The 16,421-nt window shown below is 39.9% G+C and overlaps 1 long non-coding RNA gene across 2 annotated transcripts in view; it reads left to right on the forward strand.

Moving 5' to 3' along the window:
* Positions 1-13,121: 13,121 nt before the first annotated feature.
* LOC136875600 (uncharacterized) overlaps positions 13,122-16,421 on the forward strand; it is a 100,737-nt gene continuing 97,437 nt past the window's right edge. For both annotated transcript variants that reach the window (XR_011018413.1, XR_010860486.2), the window contains exon 1: positions 13,122-13,195. This is a non-coding gene — a long non-coding RNA (uncharacterized lncRNA). The remainder of the gene's footprint in view (positions 13,196-16,421) is intronic.

Below are 16,421 nucleotides of genomic sequence, written 5' to 3' on the forward strand. Positions count from 1 at the left end.
AGCACTGAGCAAACATCAAGTCCCTCTCTAAACGAAAAAGTTAAACTTTATGATCCTCAGTTCGCCCGTTCGAAATAATGATGATAAAAAGTAATAATAATAATAATAATAATAATAATAATAATAATAATAATAATAATAATAATAATAATAATAATAATCAGCAAAGAGGATGCATCTGGATGTGCTAGGAGTAAGTGATATTCGGGTAAGGGGTGATAATGAGGAAGAGATAGGCGATTATAAAGTGTACTTGACGGGTGTTAGAAAGGGAAGGGCAGAGTCTGGGGTAGGGCTCTTTATCAGGAATACCATTGCACGCAACATAGTTTCTGTTAGGCACGTAAATGAGCGAATGATGTGGGTAGATTTGTCAGTTGGAGGAATTAGGACAAGAATTGTGTTCGTGTATTCACCGTGTGAGGGTGCAGATGAGGATGAAGTTGACAAGTTTTATGAAGCATTGAGTGACATTGTGGTCAGGGTCAACAGCAAGGATAGAATAGTGCTAATGGGCGATTTCAATGCGAGAGTTGGGAATAGAACTGAAGGATACGAAAGGGTGATTGATAAATGTAGAGAAGATATGGAAGCTAATGGGAATGGGAAGCGTTTGCTGGACTTCTGTGCTAGTATGGGTTTAGCTGTTACGAATACATTATTCAAGCATAAGGCTATTCACCGCTACACATGGGAGGCTAGGGGTACCAGATCCATAATAGACTATATCTTAACAGACTTTGAATTCAGGAAATCTGATAGGAATGTACGAGTTTTTCGCGGATTTTTCGATGATACATACCACTATCTGATCTGTAGTGAACTAAGTATCTCTAGGCCTAGGGTAGAGAAAGTGAAATCTGTCTGCAAACGAATAAGGGTAGAAAATCTCCAGGACGAGGAAATTAGACAGAAGTACATGGATATGATTAGTGATAAGTTTCGAACAGTAGACAGTAAGCAGGTTCAGGATATAGAAAGTGAATGGGTGGCATACAGGGATGCTGTAGTAGAAACAGCAAGGGCCTAGGAACAACTGTTTGTAAAGATGGGAAAAGGCGAACATCTTGGTGGAATGATGAAGTGAGAGCAGCCTGTAAACGTAAAAAGAAGGCTTATCAGAAATGGCTCCAAACAAGGGCCGAGGCAGACAGGGATTTGTACGTAGATGAAAGAAACAGAGCGAAACAAATAGTTGTTGAATCAAAAAAGAAGTCATGGGAAGATTTTGGTAATAACCAGGAAAGACAAGGGTCAAGCAGAAGGGAAACCTTTCTGGACAGTAATAAAGAATCTTAGGAAGGAAGGGAAAAACGAAATGAACAGTGTTTTGAGTAATTCAGGTGAACTCGTAATAGATCCCAGGGAATCACTGGAGAGGTGGAGGGAATATTTTGAACATCTTCTCAATGTAAAAGGAAATCATCCTGGCGGTGTTGCAAACAGCCAAGCTCATGGGGAAGAGGAAAATGATGTTAGTGAAATTATGCTTGAGGAAATAGAAAGGATGGTAAGGAAACTCCATTGTCATAAGGCAGCAGGAATAGATGAAATTAGACATGAAATGGTGAAGTATAGTGGGAAGGCAGGGATGAAATGGCTTCATAGAGTAGTAAAATTAGCATGGAATGTTGGTAAGGTTCCTTCAGATTGGACAAAAGCAGTAATTGCACCTATCTGTAAGCAAGGGAACAGGAAGGATTGCAACAACTATCGTGGTATCTCATTGATTAGTATACCAGGCAAAGTATTCACTGGCATCTTGGAAGGGAGGGTGAGATCAGTCGTTGAGAGGAAGTTGGATGGAAACCAGTGTGGTTTCAGACCACAGGGAGACTGTCAGGATCAGATTTTCAGTATGCGCCAGGTAATTGAAAAATGCTACGAGAGGAATAGGCAGTTGTGTTTATGTTTCGTAGATCTAGAGAAAGCATACGACAGGGTACCGAGGGAAAAGATGTTCACTATACTGGGGGACTATGGAATTAAAGGCAGATTATTAAAATCAATCAAAGGCATTTATGTTGACAATTGGGCTTCAGTGAGAGTTGATGGTAGAATGAGTTCTTGGTTCAGGGTACTTACAGCGGTTAGACAAGGCAGGTATGCTCTCACGGATTTCCCCCCCCCCCATGCTTCCTCTCCTGTATAGATTCTATATAATCCTATTAGTCTAGTTTTCTCTCTTCTCTTAAAGTTTCTCACCCAAGTTTCTCTAACATTTCTGATTACTACTTTTTCTCCTGAAATCCCCTGTTACAAATCTTGCTGCTTTCCACTGCACACCATCTATTTCTTTTATTAGATATTCCTGGTGAGGATCCCAAACACTGTTTGCATATTCCAATAATGGACGAACCATACTTAAGCAACATTTCTCTTTTAATTCTTTATTGCATCCTTTGAGTAGCCTCATTATGACAGGTAATGATTTGTATGCTTTCCAAACAATGTCATCAACATGACCCTTCCGTGCAAATTACTTTCAAATCTCACACCTAATTATTTGCACATGTCATCTTTTCGGACAATTACCTCATCCAAAGTATATTTAAATTCAGTTTTTAAGCTCCTGTTTGTAAATGTTATAACAGTTGATTTACCTCCATTAAGCTTCATATTATTCTCTTCAACCCATTGTTGGATACTCTTTATAATTCTGAGTAATCCTCAATGTTATTTATTTCTGTGTAAACAATTATTATCTGCGCACTTTTTAGTGATAGATTTACAACATAGTGCTGAAGCGGTCGACTTTGGTTATCTTCGAGATTCGTATTGGCAACCTTTGAAACACAAACTAAGAATCGCTTATCATCGCTGTGCGCCATCTGGCGTACACTTTAAGTACTCGTACTGTTGTTGTTTACACAGCAAAGCTAAACTATAGAATTCATGCTAGGAACACTTTTCGCAACGGGAAATGTTATATAGTATTAAATATTGTGTGTGTGACACAGTTGTTTGCTTAAAATAATAAAGGTTTATAAAATTCATATCGATCGATCATATTATCGATTCAATTCAGATTTCATTTGCATTCAGTTGGCAGTATTAACGGAACCCTTCTTACTTCTCCAACGAGTACAAAAATCTATCACTAAAAAGTGCGCGGATAATATGTCTTCTGCATACAACCTTATTTTTGATGTTATATTGTTCCCTAAATCGTTTGTGCATATTAAGAAAAGTAATTGACCGATTATACCGGTACTACCCTGTGCAATTCCCTTCCAAACTTTCTCTTCCTGCGATACATGATTTCCTAATTTGACTTTCTGAACTCTTGAATTTAGAAATGTTCTTATCCAATGTATAACTCTTATGTCAATCCTATTCCCTCCAGTTTCTTTAATAATATTCCATGTTCCACTCTGTCAAATGCTTTGGAAAGGTCTAGAGCTATGCAATCCAACTGGCCTCCTGAATCCAGCTGATCTGATATGTCCTGCTGAAATCCTACCAGTTGTGCCTTGCAAGAAAATTTCTTTCTAAACCCATACTGGCTTCTCAAGAACCAATATTTATCATCACATACCCCTCTGATGTACTTTGCTATTAAACTCCCCAGTATTTTACAAACTACACTGGTCAGGCTGACTGGTCTGTAGTTCTCAGGTTTCCTTTTATCACCCTTTTTTTATAAATTGGTATTAATATAGATTCCTTCCATTCCTTTGGTATTACACTATTATTTAACCCTCACAAAGTCGTGTGGAGTGTTGGCAACAGCCCACGTTAATTTTTTAGGCTAAATTTGCCATCGAGTTCATTTTGCTTGCTGTAATATCTTATACCTCTCTAAGTGACCTTGACCATGAAGTGTTCAGCGATTGCTTATAATTAGAATTGCAGTGATAGGCGTTAGTGCTCTTTCTTCACACATGGAGTGTCGTCATTGCCCCGCGCGACCATTATTGTAACATTTCCGGCTCAGTACTCAGTTAATATAATAAACTCTATAATATTAGCTATTCGTCAACACGGAAATGAAAATCATAACCTATGATGTCAGTACCGTACTCAGTTCTCGCTTGAGTGGTGAAAGTATAATTTTTAATGAAAATGTGTTGCTATGAACGACAGGAGGCTAGAATATGTGAGCTTTTAGAAGATGAAAGTTGTGAAGAAGATTTTGATTAGTCAGATCCAGAAGAAAGCGACAATTGTGAGGAACTTATCCAAGACAGTAATACAGAGGCTGATAGTGAAGAGGATAATGACGGACAGTGATAATGATTCAGTTTACCATGAAGGAGGAAATGGGTACTTGTTTAAAGATAAACAGACTAAGTGGAAGAAAGATCCCCCTCCAAGGAACGTTAGCACGCGTCAACAAAACATAGTACTACATCTCCCTGGTGTCAAGGTCCGTGCTAAAAGTGCTAAGTCAGTGCTCACGTGCTTTTTGCTATTTGTGGATGACGTAATGATCAGAACTATTACTACTTGTACAAACATTACACATAGATACTATTGCCGAAAATTATTCAATGCTAAGTATACTGATGAATCTGAAATAAAGTGTGTGATTGGTATTCCGATACTAGCAGGGGTTTATCGCTCTGGACATAAAGTAAGACGACAAACGTCCGAGAACGAGCTCCGAAACAATCACGGTGCACAGTATGCCCTAGAAACAAAGATGTAAAGACTAACTCGTACTGTGATCGCTGTTGTAGAGTGATTTGTCTGAAACATATGAGGAATGTGTGTGGAAAATTTTACCAAGATTCAGGTGAGCCACAAAGTGATACAGATTAAGTTTCTGACCTTGTGTTATGTTGAATGTTTTCTTACATGCCTTTACTTCAATCTGATAATAGAAACATTGAGTGTAATTCAAAAATATTCTTGTATTAATTTGTTTTGTACTGAAATGCGGAAATTGAGTAATAATTTCAGTATTTTCGTATGCTTGGATTTTTGTAGAATATTTCGCATTTTATGATTTTCATATGCTAGCCTCGTTTGTAAATCTATATTACACATGATAAAATACATTTTTGAAAAAAACATCTTTATATAGGTTGTAGTTGGGGTGTTATCAACACCCCGTGTGACTACCACCATTTCAAATGAGTGAGCGACTCCGTGAGGGTTAAGACATAGTCAAAGAGAAATTTTAAGTAAGGCACTATATACCACCCTATTGCCTTTAATACCTCCCCAGTAATTTGATCACCGGGCGAGTTGGCCATGCGGTTGGGGGCACGCGGCTGTTAGCTTGCATCCGGGAGACAGTGGGTTCGAATCCCACTGTCGGCAGCCCTGAAGATGGTTTTCCGTGGTTTCCCATTTTCACACCAGTAAAATGCTGGGGCTGTTCCTTAATTAAGGCCACGGTCGCTTCCTTCCCATCGTCGCCATAAGACCTATCTGTGTCGGTGCAATGTGAAGCCAGTAGCAGAAAAAAAGTAATTTGATCACTGCCTGATGCTATTCCTTGTTGAAGAAGTTGGATTTCTCTGAAAATATCCTCATTTATGAATGAGAAGCTTCTTGTTTCCTTATGTGTCTCACCCTCTCTATCTTCTGTTTCGGTTTCTAATTCCTGACAATCTTCTACTGAATCTCTGAATTCCCTACTAAATAGATTTGTTTTCTCCATATCTGTTAAAAAATCTCCTTCTCCCGCCATTGTGCAAATATGGATTCCTTTTCCTTTTTGATTCCTAATATATGAACACAGCTTTTTACATTTCCTTTTGTGGTCATTACTCTCTTGAAGTATGCCATTCATGTAATTCTCTTTTGCTTCCTTTTTCACTCATTAGCTGTTTTCTAGTTTCTCTACTCTCCCTGTCCTCTTTGATTTTCATGTTTACTGTTCTACACCTCTTTTCTTAATTTTCTTATTTCCCTTGTATAGTAAATAGGGTCCGGGGTCATTTTACCCTTCTTAACAGGTATAGTATGCGAACATTTTCTTGAGCCCTAGTTCCCATTCAATACTGTGGAGCTCAGGGCTCCAAGAAAAGGTTCGCGTACTATACAAATCTCTTCTCTCCTTCCCAAAGTGTATCCACATTATTCCCTTCACTTATCCAACAATTCAATTGTGATTTAAGGTAAGTCCCGAATTCATCAACTTTAGTTTTTCCGACAACTTCTTGTCTTGTGTGACCCTCTTATTGACTTAGGCCACGAAGACTTGCTTACTGGTATTGAACAAATACCTACATGTAGGCCTACCGGTATGTGTCGTATGTATATATTTTAAATCCCCCGCCACTTGAATACAATACTGAGGTAGAATCGAATGGTTCAAAAGTGATCTTACGGTTAAAACCTCTATAATCGATCTTGCTACGGTCTTGATCCTACAGTGATCGGTTTTTTTTTTTCAAGCGAATGGACCACTAAGGATCACGCTACAACCACAGTCCTACAACTTTATTTCTTTCTCTTCGTGCGGAGTTTTCTCTGTGTTCGACACTCCTTCATGCGTTCCCTGGCCTGCTTCCGTTGTTCATCTGTCCAGCCTCTTCCGGTTTTCTTAGTTCTTCCTGCGGCTTGAACACCTTTCAAATTTTTCACTATCAGTGTTGCCAACTTATATTTTCTAGATCCGCTAAATACTACTAAAATTCCGCTAAAATTCCACCAAGAAATCCGATCTCAAATAATGAGCAATAATAATAACAACAATAAAATAATAAAAGTAAATGTATGCACTCATCTGATCTGTGAGTTTCACTGGGATTAACCCCTGCCTGCGAGCCGGCGAGTTAAAACTTGTAGGCGTTTTACTGCCGGGTGCAAACTAGGTGAATCCCCTACCTCATGGGCCACACGCAGAACAGCCCAGTTCATTAAACGGTCTTCCTTCATAGCATAAATATAAATGTTACTTCCGCACAGTTACATTATCTGTCGTCATTCGTCAACTAAGAGATAACTACCTATTCCCCACACATTACAAATTTGATAGCATGATCTCATAACATCAAATCCAAACAACGTGTTTTCCTCATGTGAGTGCTAGCTCCTGACAAGAAATACGGAATAGCTCGGAGACAGACTGGAATACAAATGTTAAAAAAACGTAAAATGGATAAACCACTAAATTCCGCTGTAAAAATCCAGAATTCTGCCAAAAAATCCGCTGTCCGCTAAATGATACATTTCTCCGCCGACAGTCTTCTAATTCCGCCAAATTTAGTGGAGAATCAGCTATGTTGGCAACACTGTTCCTTATCGTTTATAGGAAGGGGAGTTCGGGATTGGAATAACTTACCAAGGGAAATGTTCAATAATATTTTCCAATTTCTTTGCGATCATTTAAGAAAAGGCTAGAAAAAGAACAGATAGGGAATCTGCCAACTGGGCGACTGCCCTAAATGCAGATCAGTAGTGATTGATTGATTTATTGATCCTTCTTTGTTTCCTTAATCATGCTGTAATGATCTTTTTTGCTTGCTTGCTTGCTTGCTTGCTTGCTGATGCTTATTGGGCTGTGTCTACGACATTTCACCCAGTCAATACTCGCTTACACATGTAAACACACTAGTATAAATGAAAACACTTCAATTCAATAATTGATGCCTGAACTTGCAAGTAGAAAAACACAAAACACGAAACTTCACTATATCACATAACTACCCCATTTTGCTAGTATAGACTGTTGTCATACAGGAAACTTCCAATCTTGCAATCACACTGCGTTTAAAGCGTCACCCACACGAAGAATCCAAAATAGCACTCACAAGTAATACACTAATGATATGAGGAATCACTCAAATGGAACCTGAGAAAGCATGAGTAATTCTCACTGGATATTATAGACAAAATTATAACACGATCTTGGCTTCATCTAGAAACAAATTTAGCACTCTAATAATCTCTTCTGTAGGATTACAGAGCAAACAAGAAACACTGGTAGGAAAAACCTGCTTAAGTCGCTGGAGGTTAGCCATAAGTTTTTTACGTTGGTTAGCATACAAAGAACATTCAAAGAGGATGTGATTAGAATCGCCATTACGGATATCTGTACCACACAAACAGTTGGTATCTTGCGTTAAATGGAACCGTGATCGATATTGTGGTGTGAGGGCATGATTAAACCGTAACCGAATGATGTTAATATGTCGTCTAGTATAAAGATCCTCGTATAAAGGCTTGGTTGTAAATGATAATAAAATTTACCTTTGACTTGTGCAGTTTGTCGGAAGAAATTCTGCCAGTCTGAACGTCCCTCCTGTCGAAAAATAACTACATAATCAGAAGCTGGAACCATATTGTTAGTATTCGGAACAGGAAGACGAGAAGCTTGTTTTGCAAAACAGTCTGCTTTTTCATTACCGGCGATACCCACGTGACCTGGTACCCATACTAAAGTTATGGAAATACCGACATTGTCAAGCATATAAAGGATACTCTTGACATTGTAAATATACCAATTATAGGATAACTCATCAGAAACCAAAGATTGTAATGCACTCAGCGAATCCGTATAGATTGTAGCTCGCGTATATCCCTTTCGCTGAACAAAAAGTAAGGCTTGCTGTATGGCAAATAGCTCCGCCGTAAAAATCGAAACGTCACTAGGCAAACCATATTGTTCACTAAAATTTAGAGAAGGTATATAATAAGCGGAACCGACTCCATTAACGTTCTTTGCCCCATCTGTAAAAATGTTTATGCTTCGTGGAATATGAGAAAATTTCACTCGTTTAACTGGACATATCTCGATCCCCTGCAGACAAGGAAATGTAGTAGAGCCATTACGCATAGGCCAAATGATTTGAGGCTTAAAATAAGAAACCGGATAGGGTAAAGTATAGGGTAGTAAAGTAGCACTGTGTATTAAGGTACACTGCTTCGACTTTAATGTATTAAATGCATGAAACAATGCAGGCAATCTGCTTAAACCCTGGCGCCTAACTGAATAATACTCCGAGAGTAACTGTAACTTCGGAATTAGAGGATGACTTGTGAATGAAAACTTTTTAAGTAAATATTTCGTTGCAAGTATTTTTCTACGTACTTGTAAGGGAGCTTCGCAGGCTTCAACGAGGAGGGCATTGGTAGGTGTGGATTTTAAAGCTCCAATACAGGATCGTATTGCTTGATATTGACAAGTGTTAAGACTATGTAAGTTAGTAGAAGATGCTACGTCGAAAATATGTGATCCGTAATCCAATATCGTCCGAATAGTGGTTTTGTACAGAGATAGCACCACAACGGGATCTGCCCCCCATTGCCTACGGGTTACGGCCTGTATAACCTGAATATACCTTTCACTCTTCGAACGCAAATATAAAAAATGATGTTTCCATGTAAGTTTTTGATCGATAAATAACCCAAGATATTTATGGTGGCTAACCACTGGTATTTCATACTGATCAAAGGCAAGTGGCGATCGGTCATAGGTTCTGCGATGTGTAAATATCATTGCTCGACATTTCGCTATGGAAAGATTTAACCCATGGGCCTCTAACCATGTTCTAGCTTCATAAAGCGCGAGACTAATATGTTGTCTACAGAGCTGTAAATCTTCGTGTGTACAATAAATCAAAAAATCATCAGCATACGCCTGTATGCGAGCATGACGTAAAATGACCGTTTCAAAATCTTTCATAAAAAGAGCGAAAAGAATACCACTCAGAATATCGCCCTGAGGCAACCCATTACTTACCTGCCGGGGCTGGAGTGTACAAGGCGTCGATTTAAATCGTAGTGTTCGATAAGTCAGAAGTTGTCGGAGAATGCTAATAAATCCCTCAGGAATCTTAAGAGTTGCAAGTTTTTCCCATAAGATGTGCAAAGGTACGGAATCATAAGCCCGTTGAATATCAAGAAAAACCGCTATGGTACTATGTTTTCTATGACGAGCTAAAAGTAAATCGATAACAAAACTATTAAATGCATCAGATGTACTGCGTCCCTTAAAAAAGGCATATTGATATCGAGGCGTCAAGTTATAGTATTCTAATACCCATAGGATTCTTCGAAGTAAGATCTTTAGAAACACTTTACGGATGCACGAACCGAGGACTATACCGCGATAATTACTTACCTCTGTGGGTAACTGCTTGTTTTTAAGAATGGGGATTAGGAAAAATTCATTCCAACTAACAGGTGTACTGTGATTGCGAAAAATATCATTATACCTATTTAGTAATACCTTCTTTGCGCGAATAGGTAGTAATTGGAGCATTTGATAGGAAACATTATCTGGACCTGGGGAAGAATTTGAGCATGAGCGGAGTACTGCTTCTAATTCCTGATAGTCGCAGGGTTGTAGCAATACGGAAAAACGTGTGTCTAGTGGGTCTTGGTAAGGAACATACTGTGGCACTACAAAATCTGGCGTTTCTCTAACAAGAAAATCTGATAATACTTGACCTGGGATGGTCTTGGCAGGGGAGTGCTGCGTCACTCTTGTGATTGCCCTGATGGCATTCCACAAGTCTGCAATCGGAACCTGGCGCGTGAAGGACGATATAAACTCCCTCCAAGCGTCACGCCGTTTTTGATGGAAAAGTCGGCGGGTTTGTGCCATGTGTCGTTTGAGCCGGAAGTAATGCTCAGGTGTTGCGTGCTGCCTATATTGTCGAAACAGAACTTTACGAGTTTGAATCATCAAATGGCATTCTTCATCCCACCACTTAACATGCACAGGTTTTCTAGAAGATAAAGGAGGTGAAGCGCTGATGGGGTGATGAAGGTTAATATAAGCTGTTAAAATCTGCATTAGAGTTTGATATGAAAAAGTATTTACCGGTATTTTTTGTAACGCGTCCTCAATGTAGGCGGTATATATTTGTGGTTTAAAACTCCTTAAAGATCGAATCATGTTATGTGAAACAGTGTGGGGGGGTGGAGAAAAAGGTCTGCCTACTCCATAAGTAATAACAATAGGGAAATGATCACTGGAATAAGTATCACTCAAAGTATGCCATGTAGCGATAGACACCATATTTCGCTTACACAATGTTAAATCTACTGCGCTAGGAGGGGCAGAAGGCGCAGTCAAACGCGTAGGAGAGCCATCATTCAAAATAGCGAAAGCATGGTTATTTACTTCATTAAGGAACTGTGTACCTTGAAGGGTATCCAAATGTCCTCCCCACAGGGTGTGATGAAGATTAAAGTCCCCAAAGATAAAAACATATGGTTCGGTAGTAAATTGTTGAAAGAATTGGTTCCATTGTCTCTCAGTAATGGAAAATTCAGGAGGACAGTAGATATTCACAAGTAAAAAATGCATATAATATAATCCTATAACATATGTATGGGGTATGGCCTGAATGTTCAAATGGATGCTATATGTCACGGATGAGTGGACCAAAAAGGCAACCCCCCCGTAACCGGGTCCATCATTACGTAAAACTGTGTAATTTGGATACTTGATGCGAGTCTCTAGATGAAACCAAGTTTCTTGTATAGCTACGAAGTGAGGTACTGTTTCCTGTATTAATTTATATAGCTCATGACGCTTGTTCATGAGACTTCTAGCATTCCATTGAGTGATTCTGATCATAGAATTGAATAAAATTACAAATCCTGTCCCTTAACTGGAATACATTATGCGCTAACGCGGGGTGATCACCCAATAGTTGTACTAATTGCTGAATAGATTGATAAAGACCACTTTGAAGATGTTCTCTTTGCCTATGAAATGACGAAAGTGGCTGCGCCATGGATGCGCTACTCGTGGCAACAGGTTCGTCAAAAGGTGCCTCCATCCGACGGTTTGCGCCGCCGTAAACAGGTGTAAGTCTTGAAGCCGCCATCTCCATGCGGGGAAGCTCGCGAACCAAATTTTGGTAACCTTCCTTATCATATCCTGGGGCTGGTGCTGGTCTCGGGGATTTTAAAATTACTTGAGTGAATTTCCTCTTACGGGGATTCGACTGTGTAGGAGTCTGCCCCTCCCCATTTAAAGGGGGAAAATTTTGAGAAGTGTCCACTAGATTATATTCCCTAGGTTGGACTTTTTGAACAGCGTCCTTGAAAGATAAATTCTGGTGGCTCATTATCTTTTTAATGTGGACCTGCTGTTGGTGCGTTGGACAATCCACATTGCCAGTTGAATGGGAACCGCGACAATGCACACATTGAAAGAAAGTTTCAGTACAGTTCGCCGTAGTATGGTGCAATGCACATTTCCCACACCTGGGACTTGTTGCTCTGCAATGCTTATCAACGTGCCCGTACCGCTGGCATTTTTTGCAGATGATGGGAGCAAAAACATATGGCTCCACCTCTAAATGCACTTGATATAAAGACACGTACTGTGGAAGTTTCTGTGCACGAAAAACCACTTTGATAGATCCAGTAGGTACATACTGTGTGCCTTCTTCGTTAACAACTCGACGGTTCAAACGTTTTACAGATTTTATTGTAGCAGGAGACTTCAAGTGCTTTAATATGGCATCCTCAGTCAAGGTCTTCTCTACTCCCCTGATGACTCCTACCCGCAATACATTAGAGCTAGGTATGTATGCCCGTAACTGCAGCTCAACTAATATAGGGTGTTTCAAAAATGAATTTGCCTGTACAGCATAGACAAATTCTATTTGTACCCTATTGCGTCCCTTGCGGGCCACTGATTTTATGCCTGGAATATTGTTCTCATAGAAAGTCCTACCTAGGGTCATAGGATGCATGTTACCGACATTGCCTGATGCTGTGGACTCCACAAAAATAATGAAAGGTCCATAATGAGTACTAGGATAAAGTTCCTGCGACTCAGTCTTCGAATTCGAAGTAGCAGTCTCTTTATTCACTACCTCATTGGGTGTATTAGGTGTACTCACTGTACTACTATTCTCACTTAGACTATCATCCTCATCCTGTTCCATTTGAACTGTCTCTTCCCGAGCAACTTTGAGGGTTGAAGGATCAGGAGACTCCTCACCACCACTTTGCTCCCCCATAACTTACGTATTACACTCGCAAAAGCACTACTCTATACCGTCCACGCTACCTCCTCACAGCAACTGTCAACTCAACTGCACACGAGCACTGCTAAGAGGGAACGATGATCTTTTTTCTCTGAATTTGATAGCAGCGATTGTTAACCAAGAACAAACGAGGTGGGATCGATCTGATAGTATTTCGATATACTGTTCGAATTCGATATTGTTTGTTTTGTTTTGGTGATAGATTGTAGTAGGTCTTGTTTTTGTTTGGTTTTGGACTTGTGAATGACTTGGGAAGAAGTCTTGTTTTTGCTTATTAAGTGGTAAGGTTTTAATTTTAGTTTATTATGCAGCCAGTTAATTTCTCAGTAGCATTTTATTTCTATACCGTAATTATTTCGTAACCATCGTGTATAATAGGATCGTGATTGAAAGTCGAAATGATTGAACAGAACTCAAATACCGGTACTTCATCTGTTGGAAGAGGTTATCGTAAATATTTCATTGAATTATGACCTTATACTGTAAGTCCTGTATTTCTACAGTACCGGTACCTCATCGATAATTACTTTCATGTTACCCATTGTCTTCAGTATATTATGGTGTGTAGGCCTAATTAGCAGAGCATGCTTGTTATAACCGTATCTGAAATATTTATTTGTTTACAGTACTGTTTGCATGTGGGATCTATGATGCTGGTAAAGAAGTAGGTTCAACTAACAGAATTCCAAGAAGATATAGCAGATATTTAGATTCAGAGGCTCAAATGGATTGTATCGCTATTGACCTATCCAATCCTTTTGATAGTAAAGATCACGGGAGTGTAGATAAAGGTTATTGGCCTTTTTAAAAATATATATTTGTTCGTGGCGTTGTCCTCGGCAGATCTTTTGCCACTACTTTCACCATATGATATGAAGCTGCGTGTAAGTGGAATTGTGGAAGTGTAGAGTGTTGAATATGAGGAAAGGAACGTTAACGACGACACTAACACCCAGTCCCCATGCCAGGGATATTAATCATTACAATTTAAAACCCTGACCCGGCTGGGAATCGAACCCGGCGTTGCCGGGTGACAGGTGGACACGTTGCCCCCTACACCGCAGGACCGGACAAGGTTATTGGCCTAGACAAAAGAGTGTTGAATGGGTGGTTACATTTCTAGAATGGTTACGGTACACAAGCCCGCTATCTCCAGTTCACTTGTAGGCACCGTAATATGCTATTAGATATGTTCATTAGGGTACAAGGAAGGAGTAGATGTGCGAAAATACTAGGCTTTTTTATTATTACCTGACATATAGAACACTGAAGAGGACACTATATACCGTCATACCTGACGTCATTCACATTAATCATAATAATTAGATTGTATTTCCAACCCCAGCAGAATAAAAACACAAAGAAACAGGATTTTGAAGGGAACAATGCTGAATACAGAATAGGAATGATTATATATGAAACACCTTAATACAGAGAAGTGTACAGCACTGCAGCTGTGGTAAGAAATTTGTGCACTCTCTGTTGTAGGGGGAAGGAACTGTTGAACAGGGAACTATATAGAGGCCTAATGCTGTTTCATGGCAGCTCTGACCTGGGAGCTTACGCCTTCAAGCCCCCAGTGCTTGTCCCCAAATCACTGGACTTGTCCAATCCTACACTAACCTATGCAGAACAATGGTCTTCTCCACCCCTACCTTAACACATTGGAGACCGTATCTTAAGGTGGCATGTGGGCAGGCAGACCGCCATATTTTGAAAGTTTTCAAAAAAATTGTAGAAAATAGTAGGTAGGTTGCAATTGTAACACGTATATATCATCAAAAAACTAAGTGTGTCTATTCTACAGAATAAAAAGTTGTATTAAGGTATATTGAATACTTTTCACATTACACATTTTCCAACGGTATGCCTTTTGCAACAGCAACAAAAAAAGTCGGACAACAAAGTCTTACAAATAATGAGCTTGAGTGCGGAATAGTTTGAAACATTCAGCGACACAAAGTGCTACAGAACACATTGGATACCACCAGTATGTCTCTTTCTTCGTTACTTTCCCATTTTCCTCTTTTCCTTTATATGCACGGGCGTTGCAAGTGCATCAAAATCGCCATAAGTACCCAGCGAATGTGAATCAGTCCCTGCCTTTTAATTATCATCGCTTGCGTCACTTTGTTCTAAATGAATATCCAGTCATATGAAGATCATGAAACATTAGCTAAATAAACTACAAAGTGCAAAATCACATCTGATAGAATAGGTTATAAATACCTTCATCACCAACATGAAGTTCGAAATCAGGATCTAGGTCGGAATCATCTACCTCTTCTTCTGAACCACTGTCATCAAAAATCTCTTCTAAAATCTCTACAATTCCACCTTCATTCAATGATCCAATCATTATAGCAGAAACAAAACGCAGTCTAAACACTTTGCACGATGTAAACAAAACTCTGAAAGCGCGCGCCTTGAGCAGCTGGAAGCATGGAGTGTAGAAGCGAACTCGAGCAAAAACAAGCTGCTATAAGTTTGAGAAAAGGACGACAGAGGATACGAACGCACGGTATAGCTGTCATAAAATTTCTTTAAAGTGGTATGTATACTTTCCGAGCGATTCTCGTCCTGGCTGTGTTGACAATATAACAAACACGCGGGCCCGAGTTAGCCTCGGGCGCGGTCAGTCTGAGCTGTTACCCCACCCCGATACACACTCGGGCTCGGTCTCCAATGTGTTAACCAATCCAGACCAGTCATCTTGTCCAGGCCAATGGTGTTTACACAGGAAACTAGAGGCCTAACTCTGCTTTGCGGTGGCTCTAATCTGGGGGCTTACACCCCCAGGCCCCTTTGTTTTAGTTCTTAACTAGAGAGGTTGGCGGCCTTGTCGACCGCCCCAACCATGTCTTCCACGAGAAAGCAGCGAGAAGTAAAGAAATGATAGTCACTCCATGCTGAGCTGCGGCACTAATATTGGTGAGCATGAACGGTAGTATTGATCAGTATTATTGGACCTTTATGTTTTCTTCCTCCTCTGTGAACCATATGACCTTGCTGCAGTGGGGAGGCTTGCACCTTCCAATGAAGCAGATAGCCGAGCTGCAATTGCAACCATAACGGATGGGTATCTGTCGAGAGACCAGACTAACAAATGGTTCATCGAAAAAGGGGGTAGCAGCATTTTGAAAGAGGCAAGGGTGGTAGTCTGAATGACTGACTGATATGGTCATGTAGTAATATTTAACATGGATTAGCTGTGTTGATGCTGCTACATGCCTTTTCTGGCAGGACCTAGTGTTTACAGTGCACTATGTCTTCTGGTATGGGCTAGAGCAATTTTGTTACTTTCATTGATCTGTCTCTGTCTTATCCTTGGCTTTGACAATATGAAAGTGACTGAGGTATGAGCGATGATAGTAATGCCATTCCTTGTGCAGCCAGTCCCTGCTATGAATGGTGTGAAAACGTTGCTCATAGGGTCGGTTGGTGCATGCATTTCAGTGGGCTTGGTAGACTGATATATAATAGCAACTTCTGGCTCAGTGAGGAAAG

Source organism: Anabrus simplex, chromosome 6 (assembly GCF_040414725.1).
Source record: "Anabrus simplex isolate iqAnaSimp1 chromosome 6, ASM4041472v1, whole genome shotgun sequence".
NCBI lineage: Eukaryota > Metazoa > Arthropoda > Insecta > Orthoptera > Tettigoniidae > Anabrus > Anabrus simplex.